Consider the following 8,372-nt stretch of genomic DNA (forward strand, 5'->3'; position numbering starts at 1 on the left):
GGTCACGCCTCCTACGTGTGAAGGAAAGCGACGAGGGAGGGGATCTTTTCTTGTCGAAGGGGTATGGGCTCGGGATGGTTGGGCTGGGACAGGAGGAAGAGAGGGGGAGCTGCGGGCAGGGCCGAAAGGAGAAAGGGAGGAGAGGGGAAGAGAGTGGGCCGGGGGAGAGAGAGCCCAGGTTAGGTTAGGGTTAGAATAGGTTTTTCTTTTCTGTTTTTATTTAAAACTGTTTGAATTCAAATTATTTTCGGTTTTGAGTTTGAAACAAGGTGAGGGTGAGATTCAAAGTAGTTTTTCAACATAGTTATTTCTTTGTAATCAAAACAAAGTACATTTTTAATCCAATTTAATTGTTGAAAAGGCTCAATTATAAAATAGGAAAAAGAGAGAGAAGGTTAGGGTTTATTATGGAAACCATAGAGGAGGGGGGAAAACAAAATAATTTTAGGTTTATAAAAATAATTTTATTTCCAAAAACATGGATGATATGATGCATATGCCATGATGATGCACAAATAGAAAAGAACAAACAATTCTATTAGGGGTGCTACCCTGGGCCGTTACAAACGACACCACTAACAAGGGATCGCGCCCCGAGATCCAACGTCCAGGTACGGGGGAAGAGAGGTGAACTATCGGATCTTCTGGCGACGTGTCGACCTTCTCGACACCACTAACAAGAGTTCTTGCTACACGTAGATCGGCGACACCACTAACAAGAAGTCAGTGTTCCGTCAACGATGATGCGCTTCTGTTGAGATCCTCCGAAGATCGAACCTATTAGGTTAAGGCAAAGTTCGTCCAACCCACGTCGGAACCTAAGACTCGGAAAACTCATATACGAGAGAAGAATCAAACTCGCAAGGTAAGAGGAGAAAGAATATAGGTAAGGAGAAATATCAGAGCTAGTCAGATCTATCCAATGAATTTTCGAAAATAGGTTTTGACACTCTAAACTCAACGACCGTTGGCAAGGTTATCCTACATGCTGGACTAGTGGGGTATCGTCAACCTGAGGCTCTGATACCAACTTGTAACGCCCCGGAACCGGTACCATGAGGATTCCAGCGATCCCGCCGAAATCCGCACAATATCGATTCAGAGACGCCCTCCGACACGACGTGCGCGAATCACACACGTGATACCAGAGGAATTAACACGAGCGGTAACATTACAACAGGATTACAATAGAGCCCACAAGAAACATATATTACAACAACGACTCCAACGAGTCAAGATACAAATATACAATACAAAGATCCAAATCATACAGAATATCGAATACGTCCGAGTACGGACAAGATACAAATTGGACTAAGAGTCCTGAAGATAACCAGTGGCGTCCATAACCCTGCCCAGGCCAAGCCAGAAGGGTAACCTTGCTAACGTCGTCATCTTGTACCTGTCGAAGTCGGGCCATCGGTTGCCGACAAAAGGGAGGAAGCAAAGAGAAAGAGAAAAGGCGAGAGTAAGTACCAAGGAACGAACTCCGGCACGTACTTAGCGAGACTAGAAATGGCTATGCTCGCCGGGCGAATATATCGCCTGGGGCTATATGGTAGGTTTAGCGGCAGCAAAACTATAACCAATAGAGACACGCTACAACATCCGTCTAATCAGAGAAGATAAGAGAGCGCAAAAGGTAACAGATAAATACTACACAAACATAACCCAGCCGATTACACATATCCCCTTCAACAAAGCGAAGAGGCAATGTAAAGGCACTCAACGGTGGACAAGTTTTATTAGGTATCGGTTGTAGTAATGCTATATTACTACGCAAGTTATTATCAGATTATTAACAACAAGTATAAGGTGTAAGTTGTTCTATGATCGAGTTAAACAGCTCCAAGTCGTCCATAACCGCGGACACGGCTTATCGATAAGATGTACACCCTGCAGGGGTTGCCCAAATGTAACCATACGCATGCTCGACCCACTTACGACAGGTGGATGTCTCACAACAAGACCGTTCCTAGTTCAACAAGAAAGTATAGGGGGGCCACCCGACTAAGCTACCCGTAACGAAGTCCGGCCGTACTCCGAAGCGGACTCAGGGTTTGCGTTAACGGCTAGGCGTGCAAACCACACGCTTCGCTAAACGTTCCGCGGGGTACAGTACAGAATATAAACACCCGAAGGCAACAGGAAGTAAACACCCGAAGGCAACAGTATATAAACATGCATGCGCCAAATAAAACCAAGGTTGTGGCCCCCTTTTCAACTGACTTGAGAAAAGGTAATGGGTGAGGGGGGGTCCCAGTAAACGTCCCCACGTATGGGTAGAGCGCTCAATCTCGGAACAGATAACAAGAACTCGGGTCCTAGGGGACATTAGCAAGTCAAAGTTCCGATGCTTTCGCAAAGGGGCTCACAGATGCCTCTGCTTACAATTTTAGTTGTTAAAAATTAAGTAAAGCATGTGTATCTCCAACAACAGATATAGCATGATAACCTCCCAACAACCCAACATATCCCGATAACAAATCGAGATAAACAACAGAGCCTAAACACGCCTACGACTCGCAAGGCTCAAACATCAAGCAACGGCTGTGGGTAAGGAATGATACATATAGGAGTATTAGGGTAAACAAGTGGAATAGGACACGTGACTCGATAAAGAATCGCAATATAAGGATAGCAGTGCGAGGGAGAGAGTAAAATAGATGAAGAGAGAGGGCTCGCCTGTGAAAAGCTGCAGAAGAACTTGTCGGAGAACTCGTCGTATCTCACAGCAACACTTCGTGATCCTATCCGGGAAGAAGCAAATGCTGGACAAGCAACGCATGCAAGTCTTACTACTACGGATAAAGAAGATCCAGCATGATGAAGATGGTATGCATGGCATGGCGACGATGATGCGATGCACTTATCCAAATTAAGCGGAGTCGGAACCCCGGACAAACAAATTACAGTTGGAGTTGCATTTCTACCGGCAAATTTAAGTGTTGGTTAGCATGGCATAGCATGGCAGGGGTGCTCTACTTCAATATTAAACGGAGCGGCGATAACCCTAGTTGGATATCCGAAATACTCCGCATATTATGTGAGGTGAATATGCACGACTATCAACGAGCGACATGATGCAAGATGCAAACAGATGAATGGATGGCATATTAATGTTCAGTGCATTTTTGTGATCAACTTTCATATAGAACACTTTTTCATTGGAGCTACAGATTAAAAGTTATTACCAAATTAGGGTTTTTGCTATTTTAAAATAATTAAACACATTTTATTTAATCCAAAAAGGATCTGAAAACAAAAACAGCCAGGGGGGAGGACCCCGGGTTGAATGAACAAAGTTGCAGGGGGTTTTGTTTAAAAGAATAGAGGGAGGGGCTGCGGGTTGAGAGAGGAATAGAGGTAGGGGCCTCGATGCAAAAGTTGCCAGATCTGGATCGGTTGGGAAAACTCACCGAGGGGGTTTTGACCCGCGGTCACTGACGCGTGGGGCCTGGTGGATGACGTGGACGCCACGCTGGCCAACCTTGCGTGCGCGCTCCCGCAGGGTGTTCGGCACGGGCGATGCCGCTCGCGTTCCAGCGGAGCGCGGTCACCGCGGCCAGTCGGACGTGGCGCGGCCGATGCGGGGCGCCCCCAGATGCGCGCGTTGGCGCGTCGCGTACGCCTCATCGGCGCGAGTCAGAGGAGGGCGGCGCCGTCGTCGGGGAGGCGTCAGAGAGCGCCGGCGACGAGCAACTGCGAGGTACGGGCGGCGGTGGTCATCAAGGAGGGCGAACCAGGGGAGGAGGAAGGCGACCGAGGGAGCCAGGGGTTTGAGTACTTCACCGTGAGGGTTGAGGAGAGGTCGCTGGCGCCGGAGGATGGCCGGAGCCGCCGAATTTAGCGAATTTTGCCGCCGGAGTTGGTGAGGAATCGGTGAAGTTGAGGTCGATTGGGGCGTCCCCGGGTCGATTCCTTCGGCGTGGAGGGAGAGGGGGTCAAGGCGGAGTTGCTGGTAGTGGCGGCGAGGCTAGGGGCGGCCGGAGGTGGCCTGGCGGCGGTGATATACGGCGGTGGCAGAGGGGGTTTCTTCCCTCTCTCGTTTGCGTGCAGAGGAAGAGAATAAAGGGGAGGAGGAGAAGACTTGGGGAAGGAGGAAGATAGGCGTGGCGGTCTTATCTGCAGGAGTGGCAGGCGCCTGAGGAGGGGAGGACCACGGCCATGGCGATGACGTTGGCCACGGGGTGGTCACGCCTCCTGCGTGTGAAGGAAAGCGACGAGGGAGGGGATCTTTTCTTGTCGAAGGGGTATGGGCTCGGGATGGTTGGGCTGGGCTAGGAGGAAGAGAGGGGGAGCTGCGAGCAGGGCCGAAAGGAGAAAGGGAGGAGAGGGGAAGAGAGTGGGCTGGGGGAGATAGAGCCCAGGTTAGGTTAGGGTTAGAATAGGTTTTTCTTTTCTGTTTTTATTTAAAACTGTTTGAATTCAAATTATTTTCGGTTTTGAGTTTGAAACAAGGTGAGGGTGAGATTCAAAGTAGTTTTTCAACATAGTTATTTCTTTGTAATCAAAACAAAGCACATTTTTAATCCAATTTAATTGTTGAAAAGGCTCAATTATAAAATAGGAAAAAGAGAGAGAAGGTTAGGGTTTATTGTGGAAACCATAGAGGAGGGGGAAAAACAAAATAATTTTAGGTTTATAAAAATAATTTTATTTCCAAAAACATGGATGATATGATGCATATGCCATGATGATGCACAAATAGAAAAGAACAAACAATTCTATTAGGGGTGCTACCCTGGGCCGTTACATGCCGCCATGGAGGATGTGTGGATGTGTCCTTGGCAGCGTGTGGTGCTGCTCTGGACGCCGTTTCGAGAAGCTTGATGGTTGATGGCGGAGTTGTGCGGCCATTCTTGCTGAGCTCCGAGCGAGCCTTCTCTTGGAATGGAGAAAATCCGGGCGAAAGCTTTGCCCCGACCTCGTGTCGGTGCCGATGATGGCGGCGTCTACGGACGTCGTTTCCCTCCTTGGAGGCATCGTCGTAGGATTTTGCTCTCCGTCCGTAGTGAATGGCTTGGGCTCTCCGGGTGAAAACCCAAGCTTCGTTTATCCGGAGTGGACAACGATGGTAGTGATCGCCTCCCTCTTGTGGGCGTCGTCTTGGAGAGTCAGCTATAGCGGTTGTCTGTGGTTTCTCTTGCATCGTGGTTGGTGGATGTCGGGGCAGCGGCTCCGGATGGTGGTTGTGCGTCGAGGCGGCGGCCTCGGGATCCATAAGGAATGGCGGTTGCTTGTGTGGCTTGGGTGACATTCTTGTGTCGCTAGTGCGACGAGTTTGTCGGCTCGGTCGACGCGCTTCAGTGGAGGCGGTTTGACTTTATGTCGGGGCGGCGGCCCCGGATGTTGGCGCGGCGGCCGACGTCTACGAGTGGTTTGCCTTGTGGAGCTTGGGCTACGGGCGGCTGGGTCGTGCGGCGTCGTGGCTCGAGAGCGAGCGGTGGCACGTCGGGACGGCGGTCCCGGAAGGTGGTGTGCGGTCTGCTGGCCGTAGCAGAGCAGCTGGATGTCGGGGCAGCGGCGAAAGTTTGAGTGGGTTGAGGGCATCGACCTTGTGTCGTGCGGTCGACGAGGTTGCCTTCGATGCTGGTCATGGGTGTCGTGTTGGCGCAACCCCACTAGGCGTTGGTTTCTTCATCTACGTTGGAGCGTCCCATGTCTGCTCCTCCCATAGCGGTTGTGGCGTCTTCTCTCCGGCCTTGATGCGAGGCCATCTAGTCTTGGTGGGGTGGAGTTGTATCTTGGGTTCGGTGGTGTCTGTTCCTGGATCTTGTGTGGGTTTGGCCTTATGGCGAGAGTGGTTGTGACCCGTGGTGTTGGTGTCGTTGTATGGTTTTGGCCCGGTTTTCTGCTAATTAACCGGGCACTATCTTCTTAATTAATCGATAAGGCAAAGCTTTTGCCTTCGTTTCAAAAAAAAAGTCCCTATAACACAGTTTGCTAATTAATAATTATTCATTATGTACATTGCAATACACTCACAAATTGATGCTTCAGTGAATCTTTATCTTTCGTATCCACAAATTCGTTCACTTTTCTCATCCATCAATGTAATAGTGCAATCATATTCAAATTCAAAACAGAAACAGGACTTTTTTCAGGTTTTATATTTTGATGAAAAAAATAAAACATTACCCCCGGCGCACCACCTTACTAGGTGCGCCGGCGGTAACCTTGGGTATATAAGTTGAAACCGGGGGTCCTCCTCTGCCCCTTCCTCATTTCCCCCACTTGTGCTCTCCTCTTCTTCCTCTCTTCCTCTTCCTCGTCCTACTCTTCCTCTTTCTACTCTTCTTCTCCTCCTCTTATCCTCTTCCTCTTACCACTTAGATGCCATGATGCTACGCCTCGAGCTTCCCTGACCAAGAGCCACCACCTCCTCCTCCCCCTCGGCCTCGAGCTCCTCCTCGGCCTTGAGCTCCGACGACCGAGCTATTCCTCCACCTCGAGCTCCGACGACCACGCTTCCTCGAGCTCCTTCTCGGCCTTGAGCTCCGACGACCACGCTGCCTCGAGCTCCTCCTATGCCTTGAGCTCCGATGACCACGCTGCCGACACACTGACACGCCGCCTCGAGCTCCTCCTCACCCTCAAGATCCAGATCCGTGCAAAAACAAACTAGGAATCGATTGCTTTCTGATTTTGAACGTAGGGGGCTGCTTGTAAAAGCGCCCCCGCAAGGCTTTTTGTTTTTGTTTTCTGGAATAACTTACTACCGGCGCACTAGGCAGGTGCGCCGGGGATAACTCGCATTACTGCCGGCGCACCAGCTGGTGGTGCGCCGGCGGTAAGCCATTATCACCGGCATGTTCCCACCGGCGGGCGCTGGTGCGCCGGCAATAGCCATTTTTGGTGCGCCGGCAATAAGGCTTTTCCTAGTAGTGTTCTGTTGGGGTTCGCAGCAGAAAACAAAAAAAATCTATCGCAACACCTAATATGCCCAAGATCTATCCATGTAGTAATGCAGTAACAGAGATGATATCGACAGCATACCCTCGTAGACCGATAGCGGTTAACGTTCTGCTAGAACGTGGATAATGTAGACGTATTGTCGTCGCCGACCTCAAGGTCGTGTAAAAGTCATCTCCCACGACCTCAACTGCCACAGGTGCAGCACCTCGTAGTTTTGCACACGTACGGTGCTCAACGATGCCCCCGGCTCTGATCCAGCGAAGTTGCGGAAGTAGATCTTCTGGATCTAGATCCCAGCAGCGCTCCCGCGTACTGGGTGGGGTTTTCTTCCTCCCTATCCAGTTCTTCAAGGCACCGCACAGAGAATAAAACTAGAGAGAGAGAGAATTCTCTAATTAATTGTGTATGTAATTTGCCCCAATAGGTTCACTATATATAGGGGCAAGGGGGGGGGCAACTCTTCATAAGGGGGCAAGGTGATCGGCCCATGGTGGGTGATGTGGGCATTACCCTTCGGGTAACTAACATTGGTCTACCTCCTCCGGCTCAACAAGGAGCCCGTAATGATCTCTGCATCCCATTAAAGATCAACACGTCGGCTGCGACGAGGAGGATAAGGAAGGAGGCGGATTCTTGACGGACAAGGCAAGAAGACATCGAATAAGGAAAGAATAGTTTAGATCTTGTTGTAACTTAGTAGAATCCAGACAAGACTCTCGGGACCTGGCCTCCTATATAAAGGCTAGGAGAGGGCCTGCAGGAGGACATCGAAATCATCTAGCACACATTAGCACACACAAACCCTAGAAACCTTGCCTTCCGGCGAGTTCAACGCAGTCTATCGGCTGCCCCCATTGTAACCTCTTTTTCATCGATAATTAGGATCAGACAAGCAGGAGTAAGGGTTTCACCTCATCGAGGGCCCCGAACCTGGGTAAAATCTCGCCTTCTGTACGTCTAGTATCCGATGTCTAGCACTAACCTGCAGGATTCCGTCAACCCTAAGCCCCTCATGGTGGGCATTGCCGAGGAGCTCCCTCGAAAATTTGCGCCGGCTGTGGGAAAACTGCTGGTACAAGGCACTTCATCGGCTGTTCCGATCATGCCGGCTACACCTTCGCTGGCATCACCACTGTCATCGGCTCCGTCGTCTCCGAACTCGGGGAATTCGATCCGCTTCGGGTCCTTCGAGTTCCCTCCTCACACCGACGTGTCACGTTCGACCTTCTCGGGCCTATGCGACGGGATGAACATGACGTTCGGGAGCGTCCACTGATGACCCACAAGTATAGGGGATCGCAACAGTCTTCGAGGGAAGTATTACCCAATTTATTGATTCGACACAAGGGGAGCCAAAGAATAAATATAAGCCTTGACAGTTGAGTTGTCAATTCAGCTGCACCTGGAAATAGACTAGCTCGCAGAGGTTTATCAGTAGCAACAGTTTTATAGCA

This window comes from Lolium perenne, chromosome 3 (assembly GCF_019359855.2).
Source record: "Lolium perenne isolate Kyuss_39 chromosome 3, Kyuss_2.0, whole genome shotgun sequence".
NCBI classification, from domain to species: domain Eukaryota; kingdom Viridiplantae; phylum Streptophyta; class Magnoliopsida; order Poales; family Poaceae; genus Lolium; species Lolium perenne.